Source organism: Capra hircus, chromosome 7 (genome assembly GCF_001704415.2).
Source record: "Capra hircus breed San Clemente chromosome 7, ASM170441v1, whole genome shotgun sequence".
NCBI classification, from domain to species: Eukaryota; Metazoa; Chordata; class Mammalia; order Artiodactyla; family Bovidae; genus Capra; species Capra hircus.
The window spans coordinates 7,946,721-7,968,727 of NC_030814.1; the positions used below are offsets into that span (position 1 = coordinate 7,946,721).

Below are 22,007 nucleotides of genomic sequence, written 5' to 3' on the forward strand. Positions count from 1 at the left end.
AAATTTTTGATTTTGCCCTGTCTTTAAATTTTTTCTTCAGTTTCTCCCTCTCAATCCCTGTTTCCCCCTCTTTTACCCAATTTCTGGTCATTTGTTTTTGCTACAATAGAATGTGCGTTGCTGAAACGTTGGAAAATGTGGTGATAAAATAAGAGTGTGTTACTTTTCTGTTTGCTGCCAAGACAAATGACCACAAACTGGATACTTTGAAAACACCGGAAATCTGTCCTCGGACAGCTCTGAGTAGGAGAAGCGCCGAATCAAAGTGCCCACATGGCCACCCTGCTCTTCCAGGCGCGAGGATGGATCGCACGCATTGTCTCTTCCAACTCTGGGGCTTTGGGAACTCGACGTGAGTATCCATCACCCCTCCCTGTCGTCTGCCCTCGACAGCCCACCTCCAGTGTCAAAGGGCCTCTTTCTTCTTCTGTCTGTCTTCTCGGTGCCATTGGATTTAGGGCCTACCCGGAAAACTGAGGATGATCTCCTTACCTCAACATCCTCAATTTATTTATAGCTGTAAAAACTCATCTTCCAAATAAGATTCGGAAACTACAACAATTTCAGGATACGTGGACTTGCCTTTTTAGAGGTCATCATTCAATCCACTAGCAATGTCAGAATAAGGAAGTGAACAGAACTGATAGAAATGATGTATTTGTGTGTGACAAACATTATTAAAGTCATTGTTACTTATATAATCGATGGAAATTTGATGAGTCTAGAGGAGAATAAAATAAACATGTGCTAAAGAGCTACTATGTACCAGATAAAGTGTGAATCCAGGTTTTCTAAATCCAGAAGATCTGTTTTTTTAGAAAATAATATAAAATTATGAATACAAACGTAGAAGTGAAAATAAATACATATTTAGAATAAGGGAAGGGTTCATCACAAATTACAAAGTTTTTAAAAGCTGACAAATGCCAAGAACATAAAATCCGGAGAACAGCTTAGCACTTTTGCATTATTAATTACCTCTTCCATATACCTTTTCCCTATATTTTGGCGTTAATTCTCTCTGAGAGAGAGAGAAGAGCATCTGTTCAGATTTTCTCCTTTGAAATCAAAAACAGGATCCAGATGAACAATGATATCTACCAAAGTCAGGTTTACACCAGGCAAGTGGGTAGACATGAAGAGGATGATGAGCCAGAACCACCCGCAGGCCCAGGACCATCACCTACAGCACGATCTGGGCTTCCTCTCCACATCCCTAAAGTAGATGCTGACATTGAAAGAAATCTATGCAAGTGAGGGCCCTGAAACTTAAGCTTTGTGGGTTTCATCTTAAATTCACTTTTTAAATCAGGTACTATATATATTTTAAGAATTACTTTAAAAGTTTAAAGTGTTGCTTAAATTAGTTTGAGATATAGGATTACAAATAACACATGATAAATATTTCCAAATTAGGGCTTTGTAAAATTTGAATCACATGTATTCAGTCTAAGAAGATATGATTAGATTTGGCATTAACCAGTGAAATCTACTACAGAAATAATTAAGATCACTTTCCTTACTAATAAACAACCAAGGGCAAAGTTTATACCACGACACATAGGAATTTGCATATATGCTTTCAATACAGCACTAGTTTTATTTAACACTGAATAAACATCAATCAGAATGCCTGTGCACAAAACAGGGAAATGCCCATTTGCAAATAACCTTTTCCCTTTTCCAAAAAAAAATGACCTATGTACCATAAATATGATTACACAGTAAGAAGATAAGGATTAAGAATAACAAAATAGCATTTAAAGAACTGTCTTACAGTAGTTCACTTAAGCATGTAAGGTGCACAATGCAGGTCCTAAGAATAAACTAGTAGAATAAAATCTGTTTTATGGTTAAAAAAAAAAAAGGAGTGGCGTTCTAAGATACAGCTGCATAGACTATATGATGAATATTCAACATATGAGAAACTGACAAATTTATCTTCACTCCATCATTAAGCATTTTTGTGACAAGCTGGGTATTCATCACATTAGGGGTCTTTTTTGTGTGTATTCTTTTTGTTTAATGCTTGCTCATGCCCTTTCCTGACATCCTGCAAGACTAGTCTTTTCTTTTCTTTTCCAAATTTCTGATTGCTCATATTGTTAGAAACTCAGAGAACTCTTTTCAATGACAGGAAGACAGAACCTTGGTCAAAACTCTTTATTCCATCATCAAAAGCTTGATCTAATAGTTTTTCCCTTGGCCAACAACAACAAAAAAGGTATCAGAAATAAATGTAAGTTTTTCATTGGCAAATATATATTCTTAATCATATTTGCTCACTAGAATTTCACTTCCTTTATAACTTTTATATCACCCCTAATTCAAAGAAAGATATCTCCTTATTTTATATCAAAGCCTACCACTTCAAAGATTTCCACTTCTCAAAGTAAATCATTCTTTTCATACATCTTTTACTGCTATATACAAGACATAGCATTTGATGGAGGGAGGGGGCATACGTCATCTAGTTTTAGATCACTCATTGAAATGACATTCATCTAATAATTCACTGAGAAAAAAAATCAATGTCCAAAATGAATTCCTAGTGTGAAGCTGGGAAACAACAGAGGTAATAGGACTAAACTTTGTTCTCTAGAAACCGAGGACACCACCCTCACTGAGAAGCTTGCAAGAAGATTTTTGAGTAAACTCTTGAGGTTTGACAAAACTGTGCACAAGAAGATGTCACAGTTCCTTTCCAAGATTTGACAAGAAAGAATACTGTTCACGTAAAAATAAAATCTATATGAACGTTCATCATCAGTAGAACATTAGAGCTGTGGCTCCTTCATATATTATGTATTCAGCGCCTTTAAGTGTTTCACTGTCTCTGAGTTCATAACCAAACATAACTACAGGTTAACACCTTTTCAGTATTCCTAAGCTAAGAGCTTATGTTATCAATAATGGTCCAGCTCCTCCCTTCATACTCCCAAGCATCTCAATTATACTGCATACCAAGAGGCATCCTTAAGAATTTATGCAGGCTAACAGTTTTTTTAAATCAAATTTAAGTCTGCTTTAGAGTTAGGAGAGCCAAAGGTCTCACTTTCTTGAAATATTTATTCTAGAAAAGATTTTGTTGGACACAAGACAAAATATGTAAACAGGTGGCTAAGCTCAAAATTATACTTGCATAGTGTTCATACCAAAGTTAAATAGGAAACTGCCTTGCCTACCAATGTAAACAGCAGTGACCGGTAAATGAAATAGATAAATGCCGGAAATGCGTGTTTGCTTAAAAAAAGATGAGTGTGAAATGGCATGTATTTATCATAAATATCCAGCAACAAAACAGCCTGTTTCACTGAACACCAAGCAGAATCTACTTACTTTGTTAAAACAAATGTGCCAATCAATGCAAAGTGATTTTTCAAATGATACTGATTTTCCATTAATTATGCACATTCATAAAAAGACTAATATAAAAATCTTTCCATTTATATAAAAATGCATATCAAACACATTTTTGTAAGTATGTCTAATCAGACTTTGATTTTTAAGAATTTAAAGAATGCACAATTGCCTACTGTCCTGAAAGGGGAAAGATTTTTTACCTTAAAATTACTGTTACAATAAGAATTCAACTAACAATATGCTATCAGAAATGGAATGATAAATCCTGGCTATCTGAGAGTTTCCTAGAAAGCCCTTTTTTTTAATATTGACTTATTACTGAACAATATTTTTTAAACATTAGGTTATTTTATTATTATAGAGTAAAAATTATTGTACTGTTGAAATCTATCTGATTTATGTCCCTAAGGTATTGATTTCTAATTAATTAAGGTTTTACTGACTGAAGTCTAAAGTGGGCACTTGAATCATAACATGCCTTTATGCCCCAATTCTAAGGGTTACTCTAGTTTGAAAGTGTGGTTTTAATCACTCAATAATAAGATATTGCTATGATAACAGGTTATCATCAGCAAGCATCTGAGAAATAATTTTTTCAGTGTTCTAGAAATTTAACTGAATACTAGAATCAGAACCGTCATAGCTCCAACTGGATGTTTTATGCTTTATTTCACTTTACATTCATCCACACACACACATCCTAGTGCCTCTTCCAAGCTAAACATATTCTCTAAATAGAAGAAGGTAGGGAATGTGTCCTAAACAAAACAAAGATGAAGGTGAGATGGCTGTTTGGCTAACAATAGTGCTGAAAACTGATTCGGATTAGTGAAATGTGCTAGAAATGGGTACCCAACAAGTTTTAAGCCATCTGTTTGGGCCACTTCTTTCCTAGGAAGAGAGTTTCTCTCTCTCTCTCTCTCTCTCTCTCTCTCACACACACACACACACATGCATACACAATGTGACTATTATGTATCAAATGCTTGAATATAGGATACATTCAATCTTCACAATATATTGATATTTGACCTCCTATTAACACAAGCATTGCATAGAAATAGTCAAATAGTTCAACATCACACCTGGCCAACAACATTAAATCTCTGTAATCCTATTAAGAATCAGGGAATAAACTATTTTATTAAAGAGCTCAAGGAAGCAAAAATAGAGGTCAAAAGCTATGTACAAACTCTATTTTTAAATATTATTCAGTGACTACTTATTCCAGCTTCAGGTAGAATTCTATTAGGATTGATCCCATTTTTCTAGTTCACAGTAGATTAAAAGTAGAAAATTAGAGAAGAGGAAAAATGTGTGTAAGACAAAGAAAAGTCAGCTGATTAAAGACAAATATATATATATAATAGGATATCAAAAATCACTACATATATACATATATATATAGTGAAACAACAAAGAATCTCAGTGGTCATTCAGTTTGAGGAGATAATGACTCAGCGGCCCCCAAACTAGTAACAGTACCTATTACATAGTATATATGGGTGATGTTTCATCACCTACAAGTGATTTAATCTGGTTCATTATACTTGCTGTAAGTAGATAAATCAGTGATTTCTAGTGAAAATTTTATGTAGAAAATGACTTAAAAAATATATTCTGACAATAAAGCCAAATTTTTGTTGTTATAAAATTTGTTTATGAAGAATATTATATTCCTTGGTGATAAGTATTCATTAATTGCTATGTCAACTGAATGTTTTTAATATTACATATTTTACTACACAAGCATATACAATCTCATGTACCTACTTTGCATCATGGACTATACTGTGAAAACTGAGAAAACAAAAGGATCTATTAATACCTTTGAACCTATCTAGAAAAATAAGAAATTAATTCATGTCAAGCAAATAATCAGTCTGATTAATGAGCCCCAAACCAATGAAGTTGCATTGTTTCTGAAATTTAAAAAAAAGAGCATAAAGGAAAAACAAATTTAAAAAAAAAAGGAAAAAAGGGTGGAATAATTTGCCTCCAGGTGTGGCAAAAAAGAGTAATAACATATTGCATACAGACAAAAAAGATCCACATTACATGAAATTCATATCACATAAAAGAGGACGACAGAAGGAAGAGCAGGAAGAAAGGAGGAAGATTCAGCATCTTAGGACAGAAGAAAACAATCCAGAATCATGACCTTCTTAAACGGAGCTAGGAAATCTGATCTATAGAGAAAAAGACTGTGATCACAGTGACCTAAAGATCAGCCTTCAGATCTCCTCTGAGAAAAAGAAAATAACTACCAATGGATACTCTGGTTAAAGAAAAAAAAAAATCTGCATTTCTATTTCAAAGTATATAACCGTAAGTGTTACTACTTTGGCTTTCAGTTCAGTTCAGTTCAGTCGCTCAGTCGTGTCCGAAACTTTGGCTTTAGGAACAATCAAAAAATTCAACTACTGTGAAATGATGGGCTCATAAATAAATAACCTTGCATAAGTATTAGAAGTTGGCCCGTGAAACTGGAAGATGATTCAAGTGTTTTCTTTAATCTTTTCCCCATCTCTAATAATTTCTTTCCTTTCCTTTTGTCCTTTGTGTAGAGGACAAAGCCTGTCAAGATTCATGTCTGCAACACAAACACAACCATCTCCCCTCCAGGTCCCAACCCAACTGTAAATCCATCATTTCAAATGACAATTCCATAGGAAATCAATATCTTGAAAGGAAGATTGCTTCAACTACTGCAGCACGGACTGTTGGTACAGGCAGTGAATTCAAGAAAGCAGACCCATTTGTATCTGCTGCTCACTCTAGTAAGACTGATTGCAGGTAACTCTCTCAAAGAGGAGCTGGAGGAGCTATTCATTTCTTGTTGTTTTTTTTTTTTTTTTCCAACTTACTCCTCTATTCTGGATCTAAAAACAGTCCTAGGTTATAAACAGCCGCAGGAGATAAAGAAGCACCCTGGCCCACTCACAATGCTAAATAATAACTCCACCTATTGTTTAAAGATTGATGCCCTTTCCATTTAACATCTTATTTTTTCATATTGCACATTACTGACAGTGGCTGTAAGTCATTGAGGTTACATCTTAGGATATGCCATCCAAGAAACCGTGTTAACATCCCAACTCATGAAGTTTCCTTAAAAACTGTAACCAAATACAAACTAAAAACCTTAAAGCTTAAAACCCGAGATTTTTCCTGCTTCCAGTGTTTTTAAAAAATATTACATATTTGTAAAATACTTGACTTTTAATATTTTTTAATTTTTTCTGAGTATGTACAATATATAGTAATTGAAGAAAAAATTAAGACTCAGAAGGGAGGAAAAAACTGGATCAGTGTAAACCATCTCCCAGAGACAATCAGTATTATATTTTGATTTATTTCCTTCTAATCTTTTTCTATATAATTTTTGTTAGTTAATCTCATACTGAGGATACAATCTTAAATCTTTTTATAAAATCTTTCAAAACACAAACTTTCCCTATAACCACGGACACATCATCAATATCATATTCCAAGACTGGATAACAATTTATTTTCTACAACATTTTGTGTAATAATTTTTATTTTAAACTGGATTTATTATAATTTACTTAATCATCTTCTTGATGATTGTTGTTCAGTTGCTAAGTCGTGTCTCACTCTTTAGGACCCCACAGACTGCAGCACACCAGGCTCCTCTGCCCTCCACTACTCCCGGAGTTTGCTCAAATTCAGGTCCACTGGGTCAGTGATGCTATCTAACCATCTCATCCTCTTTTGTAAACTTCTCTTTTTGCCTTCAATCTTTCCAGCAACAGGATCTTTTCCAATGATTCAGCTCTTCCCACCAGGTGGCCAAAGTATTGGAGCTTCAGCTTCAGCATCAGACCTTCCAATGAATGTGTGTGTGTTAGTTGCTCAGTCATGTCCACCTCTTTGCGACCCCATGGGTTGTAGCCTACATATTTTAGATACATATTTTTGAATACCACTTTTTGCAGATCCCTGGTGTACATCATCAGAACTGTCCAGATAGCTTTAGGTCAGTGTATGAAATATGTTTCCCCTAAGATGAGTTGAAATGGAGGATGGTTCTATTAAGATATTGCTGACTAAAGCCAAAAAGCAAAGTGACTATCAGTTTCAGTTCGGCTCAGTTCAGTTCAGTTGCTCAGTCGTGTCCAACTCTTTGCGACCCCATGAATTGCAGCACGCCAGGCCTCCCTGTCCATCACCAACTCCCGGAGTTCATTCAGACTCACACCCATCAGGTCAGTGATGCTATCCAGCCATCTCATCCTCTGTCGTCCCCTTCTCCTCCTGCCCTCAATCCCTCCCAGCATCAGAGTCTTTTCCAATGAGTCAACTTTTCACATGAGGTGGCCAAAGTACTGGAGTTTCAGTTTTAGCCTCATTCCTTCCAAAGAAATCCTAGGGCTGATCTCCTTCAGAATGGACTGGTTGGATCTCCTTGCAGCCCAAGGGACTCTCAAGAGTCTTCTCCAACAGTTTAATCCCACCAAATCTATGTCTTATGGCACGTGAGTTTTAGGCTCCCTAATACCACAGTTTAAAAGTGCCCCCACAAAAGTATAAGCAGTATTCTTTACTCTTCTTCTCCCAAGAATGAAAGAAAAGAAAATAGAGAATGTAGAAAATCGGAAACTACCATCAGACAGAATGAATACTTCAACCTCAGGTTAATGAAGGAAGAGAAAAAAAGAGCTAACAATCATTAAGTACGTGGTGAGAACGAGTTCCTATTTCATGTTAGTGCTTCATATGTGCTTTCATTTGACCAATACTCTGACTTTAAGAAGAGAATGAATAGTGTTAAGGAGAAAAATTGGTGACATGACAGTCAAGAGCCAGGGGTTTATGCTTTGGCTCCAACAAGTTCTGTGGCCTTGGACAAGCCAGATGATTATGCCTCATTGAACCACTTGGATGGGAAAATTAATGTCTCTGCTTTCCTGTGGTGTTTTTAAATTCTGTGGTTCTCTGCTCTGATTTATACGTATCAGGATAAAATCTGCAGATTTTTTGCTCTCATTTTTCTTACTGTTTTCTGCCCGTATACTCAGAGGTATTCATGGCCAAAGGTGGAGAATGGGATACAGGCCAAAACAATAATTCAAATGAATTTTCTAAGCACATTGCATAGATACTGGTCTGAAGGTCAAAGCTCTTTTCATTTGCAAGATCCAACCACTTGAAAAGGGATGATGTCTACTAGAATTTAAAAATCTGGCGTGGCTTTGCTTAAAAGGAACAAAGAATGACTCAGAACAGAGGTTTAGAGCACTGCTTTTCAAACTGCTGGTCAAGGCCACAAGAAGGTCATGAAATCATTCTCCTGAGGCTAGACTAGCATTGAGTTTTTGTTTGTTTTTGTTTTTTCCCCCTAATGAAATGGAATAGAGTACTCTACAATTCGTAAGAGTAAGGTAAATGTGTGGTATCTGGGGTTGATAAGGAAATGTGTTACTCACAAAGAGTTTCTATCAAAAAATTTTGAAAAATCCCATTTTAAATTACAAACTACATTGGGGTGGGAGGAGCAACATGCTTACGTATTGGGAGGAATCTTTGTTTGTGCCTATTGGAAAAGACCCTGATGCCGGGAACGATTGAGGGCAGGGGAGAGGTGGGACGACAGAGGATGAGATGGTTGGATGGCATCACCAATGCAATGGACATGAACTCGGGCAAATGCTGGGAGATAGTGGAGGGACAGGGAGACCTGGTGTGCTACATTCCATGGGATTGCGAAGAGCTCGACATGACTTGGCAGCTGAACAACAAAAGCAACAGATGCGGAATGGGAAAGAGACCTTGGAGAAGCTTGGGGGATAGCAGCAACATGCAACTGTTAAACTGTTGCCCCTGCGCCTCCTTTTCTCACTGAAGGCTTGAAACCCAGATAAACAGAGACTTCAGAGGCCACCAAACTTTCATGAGAATACGTGGCAGGAAAAGCTCCACCTCTCGGCAGGATTTTGGAGAGAGAAAGCCTAGCAGTGTGATGCTTAACACGGAGCTGCTGCTTTGGACAACAGGGCATGTCTAGACATAGAAATATCCTGAAACCCATGTCCACTCCATCACCCTTTCTTGAATTCTTTGGAATACAAAGAGAATCTAAGAACAGTCTCCTGCCCAAGTGCAGCACAGAGATAAGGTAAAAACTGAGATATGGCAGCCCTGAAGGTTAAGAGGATAAGGAATGTTTGGGGGTAGTGAGGGAGACTTGGAGTAGAGTAAGCTTTTCAGAATAATCACTGCACTTTGCTGACACGGAGAGAACAGAGGAAAAGTTATTAAACAGCAGTTAACACAAAAGATAGGCACCTCAGATCATATTCTCTTCCCCTGGTGTCAGGAATATATGGAAGCACTCAAGCACCTAGAGGATCCTAGAAAGGTGAGTAGGAATGAAGCCTTGAAGTTGTCAGAATTGGTTCAGAAGATATGATTTAAACTGGACACCGTCTTGATTTGGCAAGAATGTTTTCCATTATAATGGAAATGAAGGCTTGGAATGCATGTTAAGTTCATATAAACAGAAATAACAAATGTGAGTTTGCAACACTTTATTCATTGCATATTCCTCTTATGTTAGATTTTAAATACTTTTTAAACCATAAAAGGGCTTCCCAGGAGGTGCTAGTGGTAAAGAACTTACCTGCTAATGCAAGGAGATACAAGAGACACCGGTTCTTTCTCTGGGTTGGGAAGATCCCCTGGAGTAGGAAATGGAACCCTGCTCCAGTATTCTTGCCTGGAAAAGTCCACGGCCAGAGGAGCATGGTGGGCTACAGTCCATGGGGCTGCAAAAGAGTCAGACACGACTGAGCAACTGAGCACCTAAAAGCATAAAATATCTTGTTTGTTTTTAAATCACTTTTATTTCTTAGGCCAGTATCTTCTGCAGAATTGCTGTTCAGTTCTTTCATTCTTGTCTGGAGAATCCCATGCGCAGAGGAGACTGGCAGGCTGAAGTCCATGGGGTCGCAAAGAGTTGGATACAACTAAACAATGAATACTTTTAGTGGTTAGGCCAGTATCTTTCACATAACTTCTGCTCAAAAATGCTGGTTTCAGGGTTTCCAAGCCATTTTATTGGCATAGCATGTATCAAAATCAATATGTATATTGTGTTCGGCTTCCCTGGTGGCTCAGTGTAAAGAATCCACCTGCCAATGCAGGAGACGTAGGTTCGATCCCTAGGTCAGGAAGGTCCCCCTGCAGAAGGAAATGGCAACCCACTCCTGTAGCCTGGGAAATCTGGACAGAGGAGCCTGATGGGCTACAGTCCATGGAGTCACAAAAGAATTGGACACAACTTGGTGACTAAACAACAACAGTTTATAGTGTGTACTCAGTAAAGTGGAAGAGGCTGACCTGCCCAAAAGTCTGGGCTCACCACATGCCCCACTGATGCATCTGAAGACTGAGGGACTCATTCAGTGAGTGCACAGACAGTCATGTGAAAGCATGTGGTCTACTGCATTACTAAATACAATCTGCATAGTGGATTAAGCTTGCCTGTGATATTTAACATGGTACCATAAATTTATATAATGCCACATTTACTCAAGTGGTAACAGTGTTTACACACAAATACTGTTAATGAATGTGCAATCAAATCTTTCAACATCTTGTAAACATCTGGAAAACTTCTGCTCACAAGGGTCTACAGTGATCCGTGTGTATCAGAACATCAGGGTGATAATGCTGTATAGCAGGCAAGTACTCAAGAGATTAATTCAGAATTTATGCCAACTATGAACCATTATTTCTTGCCTATTTCATAAATAATCAGCAACACTTTCCTGCTTAGCCATGGCTCCATGAACAAGCCCCTGTACAAGTACACAGAAATGTCAGAGGTCCTGTTATAATCAATTACAAAGAGGTTATATAATATTTTTTTCTATTGCTTCTAAATGCCATGATGATTTTTCCTGTTTCAAGGTGTGCTTTTATAATTCTAAAAAGCCATATGAGTTCTTAAATCTAAAAGTATATTTTACTGAGTAACTACATTGATGCTTTTGATCTCTACTGAATAAATAGTGTTCATTTTTAATGATCTACTATTTCTCTAGGAGATAATGAAAATTTTAAAATAATTTTCTTGCTGGAAATCAGGTCAATCAACTACAAATAAGCATACAACACAGAATTTTTGGCTAAACATAATAATAATATTCCATAGTGATTTAGATAATAGAATAATTTTCTTTGAGATGTTGCTTTTTCTATGTGCAATGGCAGGAGATAAGATCAAAGAGGATGTGATTTTCCTGTTATAATACTTGGTCAAGAATCCAGCCATATGGATTTATTGATTTCAACTATGGATTTATTGATTTCAACTATGTGAAAAAGAATTGCAATTACTTTTTTGAAGGTGAATCATTTACCTGAGTCTTAAGTTTAGTACCTTACAAGCATATTAATTTAATGAAGGTATTCCTATTAGTGTCAATGGTCTCAGGACAAAAATAACTTAAATAACTTACAAGGCCCCATTCCAATACCACCTTCTCCACCAAGCCTTCCCTGATCCTCCAGCTCAGCCACTGACCTCTCCCTTTTCTCAACTCCAGCAGCAAGTAGCATCTGAACCCCTAACAGAACCTATCTGTATCCTTGCAAAATGATCCAAGAAAAAAAAAGAGTGTTAATCCCCAAGTAGAAGGATACCAAATTATCTTATTCTGTAAAGGTCATGGCCCATATTTAGAGATCTTTTACATCATTTGTATTTTTTAAATCTCTTTCAAAGGAAACCAGAAAGCTGAATATTGTTAGAACTAATGGAAATAACAAAGTGCTTTAGCCATCATGGTTTCAAATCCGTCATTTTAAGGCTTTCAGTTCATGAATATTTTATTTATTAATATATACACCAAAGAAGTAATCTGCATATGCATGTGTGAATTCATAACAAGGAGGCTTGTTCTTTTGTGCAAAGTAGACTTGTACTTTACTTGTCAACATTAAAATGCCCGTACTAAACAATAAAGTCATTTGTAATGAAAAGTATACTTCTCCAAAAGCAAAAATGTATTGGCAATGCTTGACAGAATGCTTATAACACTTTAGTAAACACATTAGTTTCACATAAGGTTATTTATTTTCATTTGCTCTCTCTTTTTCAAAACAATGAGTTAAACTTTTATTGCAACCAATGTACAAGGCTGGATAACCCCAGTGAATTAATTATAAAATGCATGTTAAGAGTTTAGCACAGTAGCTAGCTCCCTCTAAGGGCTCAATAAAATATTGCCCTAATACAAATCTTACTTTGGTTGCACATGTCAGAAATCTACTTAGAAGAGCCTAAAGGGACAAAAAATAGACTTTCCAAAGGACGTTAGTTTGTTTTATGAAATCCAAAGAATAACTGGACAACCGAGGTATGGGAAAACAAACAAGCATCTGGATCTTGGCGGGGGAACGAGATCAAGGACTTAATGTCATTACAAGTACTTCCTCTCTCCTCACACTAGCTTCATTCTTTCTGGTCACACATACCTGTCTGAACATACACTACCATATCAATCAGAAATTCCACTTCTGCCTATTCACTCAAGTGACATAAAAACTTAGATCACACAAAAACCACCCACAAAACATTACAGCAGGTTTATACACAATTACTAAAAATCAGAAACAACACAAATGTCTTCAACCTGAGAATGAAGATGCAGACCATGCTCCTGGTACATCCACATGCTGGAACATTACTCAGTGATTGGCAGTTAAAGAATAAACTATGATAAATGCAACAACATGTATGCATCTTAAATGTATTTCATTAATGAAAGAACTCAGACACAAAAGACATACTGTACGATTTCTTTTATATGGTATATTTGTAAATACAAAACTATAGAGACAGAAAATAAATCAGTGGTTGCCAGGGACTGGGGTGGGGTAAATTTTCAGTTACAAAGGAGATAGAGGAATTTAAGGGATGAGAGTGCTAGAACTATTTCCATATCTTGACTGTGGTGACATTTACAAGATTTATGCATTTCTTAAAATCCAAAGGACTTTACACTAAAATGGGTAATTTTTTTCTATGTAAATTATATCTAAGAAATTTTTGAAAAAGAAAAGATAAAGATGGCTTAGAAAAAAGAACAGATAAATATTGAATAGATAAGTCTGAGTGAACTCCAGGAGATGGTGATGGACAGGGAGGCCTGGCGTGCTGCGATTCATGGGGTCGCAAAGAGTTGGACATGACTGAGCGACTGAACTGAACTGAACTGAACTGAAAATACTGAAGATGTTTTTCTAAAAAGCCAATCCAAGATATAGATCACACGAGTCTCTAAAATAAAAAACAAACCAAAAGAATGGAACAAAAGATTTGAAACTGCATATAAAACAGCACACATGTACTTGACAATTTAAACTAAGAACTACTATCTAAAGTACACTCTAGTAAAATTACCAAACTTTAACGGAAAAAACCTTTTGTGCACTTTTTTTTTTAAAAAAGGAAAACGTTCATTTTATATGAAAAATAAAATTAGATTATCATCAGGCTTTGATGGCAATGCTTTATGCCAGAGGAAAATGGAATAATATATTTGAGAATCTCAGTGACAGAATATGTGAATCAAGGATTTCATATCCAGCAAAACTGACTTTCAAATATAAACAGTGTAAGACAAACTATTATCAACGTTAAAGAATTCAGGAATGTTCTCATGAGCACTTCCTTAAGAATCTACCAGGCAAAGAATACTGACAACCAAAATGAGAAATAGCAACATAAGCACTGACAGTGAGCATTAAGTTTATAATTGCATTTAGAACCAAAAGAAATGAATTACTAAGTTAAAAGGAAAATACAGTATGTAATTGTTATATACTCAGACCTTGTAGTTCAACTACCAGAAAATGAGCAAGGAATGAGGATGGCATATGCAAAAATCACACATAAATGTGACCCAGAAGCATACTGATAGTCATTGTATTAGTATTGTCATTCAGGACTACTATATGTATAATTTCTTAATAAAGAAAACAAGAAATTATAGCATAAATTTAATTCTGCAAACCCCTATGTTCTTGAGGAAAGGTTAAGTAAAATCCTGTCATACTTAAATTGATTTGAAAATATCAGTATAAATCCCCAAGATACATTATCTTTGGATATGTATACATTTAAACATATATATTTCTGTATGTTTCACTCTGCCAACATAATTAATTTTATTAAAATGCCTAGGAACAATGACCAGTCCAAGATAAATAAACATCCCTACCATCCAGACTTTAATCCTGAAATTCGATTTTCCACTAAACCACTCAGCTTGATTTCTTAGAAAAAGTGTGATTCTAGGACTGAGACAGGAAATATGTAAGATAAATGTAAAAAGTCTTGTCAAATTAGATAGTAAATACAAAGTAAGCAATCAAGAACTAGTAGGGTCCTGCCAAAACACTCAAAAGTCAAATGGAACAGGTTTCCATTAGCCAAAAATGAGACAACTGAGTTTCAATAAGACAATACTGCCAACAGATTGAAATATACCAAAATACATTTAAAACTATGAGTCCTTTATAAAGACAGAGGGAAAAAGCCAATGGGTCTCTAGAAGATGACTGAAAATCAACTCACTCTCCTGGAAACTGGTAAATTAAGAAAAATAAGTGTCTATACTGCCTTCCTTATATGAATTCTACCATTGGGTAAATACCATAAAAGATGGGGAACAGCAACATTTCATAAAACTATTCCATCTGATAAATGAAAAAAAAACACTAAACTTACATATATCACCAGTTCCCAATTAGCATGAATGGTTGCTAATATTATAATACAAGAGTTACTGTAACTCTTGAGGGAGAGAGGGAGAGATTCTGGCCAGGATGAGGGGACTGAGATAAAACCAGACAGTACATGTCTCCTTAATGACAAACCAAGACAACCAATAGGTTTGCCAAGGGATCTAACCCATCAGGTCTTTGGAACCAGCTGCCAACACGCAAGAAGTCAGAGGGCAGAGGAATGTGAGGAATAGCATAGTGCTAAGTATGAAATTATCAGTCCAGAGTGGGAAATCCTGAAGGCTAAATGAATTCCAAAGAAGAAACAGATATAGAGAGAAATTTTATGCTAAAAGATATAAAGGGCTTCCTTGGTGGCTCTGTGGTAAAGCATCAGCTTGCCAATACAGGAGACGTGGGTTCAATTCCTGGCTTGGGAAGATCCCCTAGCGAAGGAAATGTAACCCACTCCAGTATTCTTGCCTAGAAAACCCCATAGACAGGGAGCCTGGTGGCTACAGTCCATGGGGTCACAGAAGTCTCAGATATGATTTAGCAACTAAACAACAACAAAAGATATAAAAGGCACAGCAAATATGTAAACAAGGTGTTAGACTACAGGGATGCAAAATTGGTAAAGAAGCTCAAAGGAGTGATTAATACAAAAATCAAGGTAGTAAAAGTGACCCTATAGGTATTCTTCTTTTCCAAACTTCTCTTTACTAACTTTTTCAAGTTATATTTTGGATCTCTTTACGTACTGCTGGTACAGTATGAATTAGATATTACCGTTTGCAGCTGTACTTAATAAATTGTCATTAATTACATGAATGACTAGGTTCAGTGAGGTGATTTGAATAAGGCAAATGGATGAATTCTCGGATGGTAGGCAAAATTCTGCTTCCTAGCTCAGGTAGTAGCTAGAAAAGTACTCACATTATATTAATCCACAAAGGCACATATGTGATTTTCTTGTGGTTTTATATCTAGGTGTTTTATTTTAAAACAAAAAAAAGCATAATTCATATAGAAGGCTGAGAAATAGATTCAAAAGCTTTTTTTAGAGACAGTAAATATAGAAGAATAGTAAAGATAAGTTTGGAAAAAAAGAATAATACAAGATCACTTTCTACCAGTTATAAATATAAATGTTTGGTAGTTTATAATAGTCTGGTATGAGGAGAATAATAAAGACATCAAAGGAAACAAATAGAAAATGCACACTTTTACACTCATATTAGATACATCTAATATGAGAAAAGAACTGGCCATCTAATGTATATGATTATATGGTAACTAAACAAATTTCAAATTGATGTAAGATCTAAAACTTAAAAAGAAAACAACATAGAAGTTATATAAAATATACCTTAGGTTGGGGTATTAGCCAAAAAAAATTCTTCTTAAGATAGTCATAAGATCTAGAAAACAAAAATAAAAAGAAAATATTGACCTTCTGAATAAATGGGAAAAAATTTACCTTAAGGACAAAATATAACTAATTTTTAATAGCAGATCAAGATAATGTATTTACAGATTAAATGAATGGCAAAGTATCATTAGCCCTTACATACAAAGAATGTTTATATATCAACAACAAAGCAATCATTTAATAGAAAAAAGCCAAAGATCTTGAGTAGGTAATAGGAAAATGGTATATATATATGCATTTATCTGTCTTATATAGGAAACAGTGTTCAACCTCGCTAGTCATATAAACACAAATTAAATACCATTTACAGTTTTTAAACTATGGAATTTTCAAGAAAAACTAATCAATAACAACACTGTCAATTTGTCTCACCCTCTCCATTGGCTCATACACACTACCTTGTGTAAAACAGATAGCTAGGGGTAAGGAGCTGGGTAACCCAGGGAGCTCAGCTTAGCGCTCTGTGACCCCTAGAGGGGGTGAGATGAGGGGCGTGAGAGGGAAGCCAAAGAGAGGGGGGATATATATATATATAATCATGGCTGGTTCACACTGTTGTATGGCAGAAACAATACTGTAATTATCCTCTGATTAAAAATAAATTAAGAAAAAATGATAAGCAACTTTTAATGCTTTCCAACTCAATTTACTGGGTCTTTGCCAGTGATGTAGCTATAAAAGAAGACAAGTTACAGTCAAATGAAGAGAAGCAGAGAACAAATAAATAAATTTAAAAATAATAATCCATGTTTGAGAGTATTCAGGTATATGGGCACTGTCAGAAATTTTTCTCCTCTTGGAAAACTTACAAATGGATATGGCCATTTTTAAACCCACAAGAATCATTGATTTTGTACTTTTCATCTTTTTGTCTTTGTACTGAATTCTAGATGAAATCTTTTGTTCAGTCTTCTTAAGATCTAATTAAACTTCATCTATGTTTATCCCACTATTCAGCCCATTTATTGAGCTTCTTTTTATTCTGATGATCTCTAAATGATCAACTTTTTTCCCCTACCAGCTTGTTACTGCTTCATGGTTGCATTAACTCATTTTATTTCTTTAAAGATACTGTACTTCCTTAAAGTCCTACTTGTTCTTTAATTCTGTTTTTTCTAGTACTATCCATGGAACCTCATGGATTTGGTTATCCATAGATGTTTGGCAAAACTCAGTTTATCTTCTGCTCCAGCTATGCTGCGATGTGAGGCTTCTCCTGTCCAATCACCTCCTTTGCTTCTCTTCTTTCACAAGAATCAACAATGACAAAATCAGTTCAGTTCAGTTCAGTTCAGTTCAGTCACTCAGTCATGTCTGACTCTTTGCGACCCCATGAATCGCAGCACGCCAGGCCTCCCTGTCAATCACCAACTCCCGGAGTTCACTCAGACTCACGTCCATCGAGTCCATGATGCCATCCGGCCATCTCACCCTCGGTCGTCCCCTTCTCCTGCCCACAATCCCTCCCAGCATCAGAGTCTTTTCCAATGAGTCAACTCTTCGCATGAGGTGGCCAAAGTACTGGAGCTTCAGCTTTAGCATCATTCCTTCCAAAGAAATCCCAGGGCTGATTTTCTTCAGAATGGACTGGTTGGATCTCCTTGCAGTCCAAGGGACTCTCAAGAGTCTTCTCCAACACCACAGTTCAAAAGCATCAATTCTTCGGCGCTCAGCCTTCTTCACAGTCCACCTCTCACATCCATACATGACCACAGGAAAAACCATAGCCTTGACTAGATGGACCTTAGTCGGCAAAGTAATGTCTCTACTTTTGAATATGCCATCTAGGTTGGTCATAACTTTCCTTCCAAGGAGTAAGCGTCTTTTAACTTCATGGCTGCAGTCACCATCTGCAGTTATTTTGGAGCCCAAAAAATAAAGTCTGACACTGTTTCCACTGTTCCCCATCTATTTCCAGTGCTGCACTCAATATGCCAGCAAATTTGGAAACCTCAGCAGTGGCCACAGGACTGGAAAAGGTCAGTTTTTATTGCAATTCCAAAGCAAGGCAATGCCAAAGAAGGCTCAAACTACCGCACAATTGCACTCATCTCACACGCTAGTACAGTAATGCTCAAAATTCTCCAAGCCAGGCTTCAGCAATACGTGAACTGTGAACTTCTTTATGTTCAAGCTGGTTTTCGAAAAGGCAGAGGAACCAGAGATCAAATTGCCAACATCTGCTGGATCATGGAAAAAGCAAGAGAGTTCCAGAAAAACATCTATTTCTGCTTTATTGACTATGCCAAAGCCTTTGACTGTGTGGATCACAGTAAACTGTGGAAAATTCTGAAAGAGATGGGAATACCAGACCACCTGACCTGCCTCTTGAGAAATCTGTATGCAGGTCAGGAAGGAACAGTTAGAACTGGACATGAAACAACAGACTGGTTTCAAATAGGAAAAGGAGTATGTCAAGGCTGTATATTGTCACCCTGCTTATTTAACTTCTAGGCAGAGTACATCATGAGAAACGCTGGACTGGAACAAACACAAGCTGGAATCAAGACTGCCGGGAGAAATATCAATCACCTCAGATATGCAGATGACACCACCCTTATGGCAGAAAGTGAAGAGGAGCTAAAAAGCCTCTTGATGAAAGTGAAAGAGGAAAGTGAAAAAGTTGGCTTAAAGCAAAATGACAAAATAAACATCCTCAAACATCATTATATTCTGATACTTTCCCTTTTGAAGGATGAATTCATAGAAATGGGTAAAATATTTTTGTTTATAATTTAAAAGACAAAGTCAGATTATGTTACTTGCAAGTTGGAATAAATCGCATGCCTACTAAAAATCAGTTAGGTAGACTTATTTCCCCATACGACCACCACATTTGCTGACTTCTTCAAGTGAGATTTTGGATTTCTTTAAGAACTGCTGGTACAGTATAAATTGAATATTATCTTCTTTGTTGTTCCACTTAAAAGATATTCACTAATTAGGTGAATGAATATGTTCAGCCTCTGGATCCGTGTTACAGTCTACTATTTTCTTTAAAGCAAATTTCACCTCATAACTTACTATGTAAAATACTCATTTATTATATTTACTTTTTAAAATCTATCTTCCTATGATGAAACAGGAACTGGAATCTCTATTTTGTTCACTGATATTTCCTAGTGCCTAGATATTGGTGCATAACAGCCACTCAGTATATAATTGTGAAATGAATGAATGACTGTATGAAATACTCATTGAATATAGTAGTTAGAACTTTAAAATATTTTCCTCAAAAAACATTTTGCAAAGTATTTATTGTAAAAATATATATGCTTCTTCTAACAAATATTACTGGTCTCCCAAGTGTCTCAGAAGTGTCTGAGAAACCTGTAAGCAGGTCCAAGAGCAACAGTTACAAAGGAACATGGAACAACAGACTGGTAAAAATTGGGAAAAGGGTACATCAAAACTGTATATTGTCACCTGCTTATTTAACTTATATGCAGAGTACATTGTGAGAAATGCTGGGCTGAACAAAGCACAACCTGGAATCAAGACTGCCAGGAGAAATATCAATAACCTCAGATATGCAGATGACACCACCCTTATGACAGAAAGTGAAGAAGAACTAAAGGGCCTCTTGAAAAAAGTGAAAGAGAGTGAAAAAGTCGGCTTAAAGCTCAACATTCAGAAAACTAAGATCATGCACCTGGTCCCATCACTTCACAGCAAATAGATGGGGAAACAATGGAAACAATTAGAATTTATTTTCTTGGGCTTCAAAATCACTGCAGATGGTGACTGCAGCCATGAAATTAAAAGACACTTGCTTCTTGGTAGAAAGGTTATGACCAACCTAGACAGCATATTAAAAAGCAGAGACATTACTTTGCTGACAAAGGTCTGTATAGTCAAAGCTATGGTTTTTCCAGTAGTCATATATGGATGTGAGAGTTGGACCATACAGAAGGCTGAGTGTCAAAGAAATTGATGCTTTTGAACTGTGGTGTTGGAGAAGACTCTTGGGAGTCCCTTGGACTGCAAGGAGATCAAACCAGTCAATCCTAAAGGAAATCAGTCTTGAATATTTGTTGAAGGGACTGATGCTGAGGCTGAAGTTTCAACATTTTGGCCACCCAATGCAAAGAGCCAACTCATTGGAAAAGACCCTGACATTGGGAAAAATTGAAGGCAGGAGGATAAGGGGACCACAGGGATGAGATAAGGTTGGATGGCATCACAGACTCAATGGACACGAGTTTGAGCAAGCTCTGGGAGATGGTGATGGACAGGGATGCCTGGAGTGCTGCAGTCCATGGGGTCACAAAGAGATGGGAACAACTGAGTGACTGAGAAACAACTATAAAGTGTCTCAGTGGTAAAGTATCCGCCCACCAATCCAGGAGATACGGAAAACTCAGGTTTGATCTCTGAGTCAATAAGATCTCCTGGAGGAGGAAATGGCAACTCACTCCAGTATTCTTTCCTGCAAAATTTCATGGACAAAGGAGCCTGCTGGGCTGCAGTCCATGGGATCTCAGAGTCAAACATTAATGAGCACAAGACACTACAAAGATATTATTAATTCCTCCAGTCATATACACAGTCAAGCCTGCTGCAAACAGGAAAGCAACGCAACAAGATTCCTTCTTGAACTCTGTTCAGGAAGAGTAAGATCAATGGAAACAAAAGAGTATGTGCTCGTCTATGATTGGCTTTGGAGTGTGGACCATGAGGACACTGTCTCAGAGAAAGGCTCCAACTTAGTCATAATCAAGTTGTCAATCATATTAGTTGTTCTGGATGAAATAACAACAAAATAACATTAACTTGGATAAAGTAAATATTGCTTATCTTTTGAATACACTAAAATATACAATTTTAATGAACTTGACTTAATAAATGGGAAGTAAATGGGGAAACAGTAGAAACCGTGTCAGACTTTATCTTGGGGGGCTCCAAAATCACTGCAGATGATGACTGCAGCCATGAAATTAAAAGACGCTTACTCCTTGGAAGAAAAGTTATGACCAACCTAGATAGTATATTCAAAAGCAGAGACATTACTTTGCTGACTAAGGTCCGCCTAGTCAAGGCTATGGTTTTTCCTGTGGTCATGTATGGATGTGAGAGTTGGACTGTGAAGAATGCTGAGCACCAAAGAATTGATGCGTTTGAAATGTGGTGTTGGAGAAGACTCTTGAGAGTCCCCTGGACTGCAAGGAGATCCAACCAACCCATTCTGAAGGAGATCAGCCCTGGGATTTCTTTGGAAGGAATGATGCTAAAGCTGAAGCTCCAGTACTTTGGCCACCTCATGCGAAGAGTTGACTCATTGGAAAAGACTCTGATGCTGGGAGGGATTGGGGGCAGGAGGAGAACGGGACGACCAAAGATGAGATGGCTGGATGGCATCACGGACTCGATGGACTTGAGTCTGAGTGAACTCCGGGAGAAGGTGATGGACAGGGAGGCCTGGCATGCTGCGATTCATGGGGTCGCAAAGAGTCGG

The 22,007-nt window shown here is 36.8% G+C and overlaps 2 long non-coding RNA genes across 2 annotated transcripts in view; both read right to left on the reverse strand.

Moving 5' to 3' along the window:
• The window catches only part of LOC108636335, a 42,738-nt gene extending 32,694 nt beyond the window's left edge, over positions 1-10,044 (reverse strand). Inside the window, exon 1 of the long non-coding RNA XR_001918260.1 lies at positions 10,007-10,044. This is a non-coding gene — a long non-coding RNA (uncharacterized LOC108636335). The remainder of the gene's footprint in view (positions 1-10,006) is intronic.
• LOC108636334 overlaps positions 10,121-22,007 on the reverse strand; it is a 94,724-nt gene continuing 82,837 nt past the window's right edge. The window contains exons 2-3 of the long non-coding RNA XR_001918259.1: positions 16,490-16,541; positions 10,121-10,151 (exon numbers count right to left, since the gene is read on the reverse strand). This is a non-coding gene — a long non-coding RNA (uncharacterized LOC108636334). The remainder of the gene's footprint in view (positions 10,152-16,489; positions 16,542-22,007) is intronic.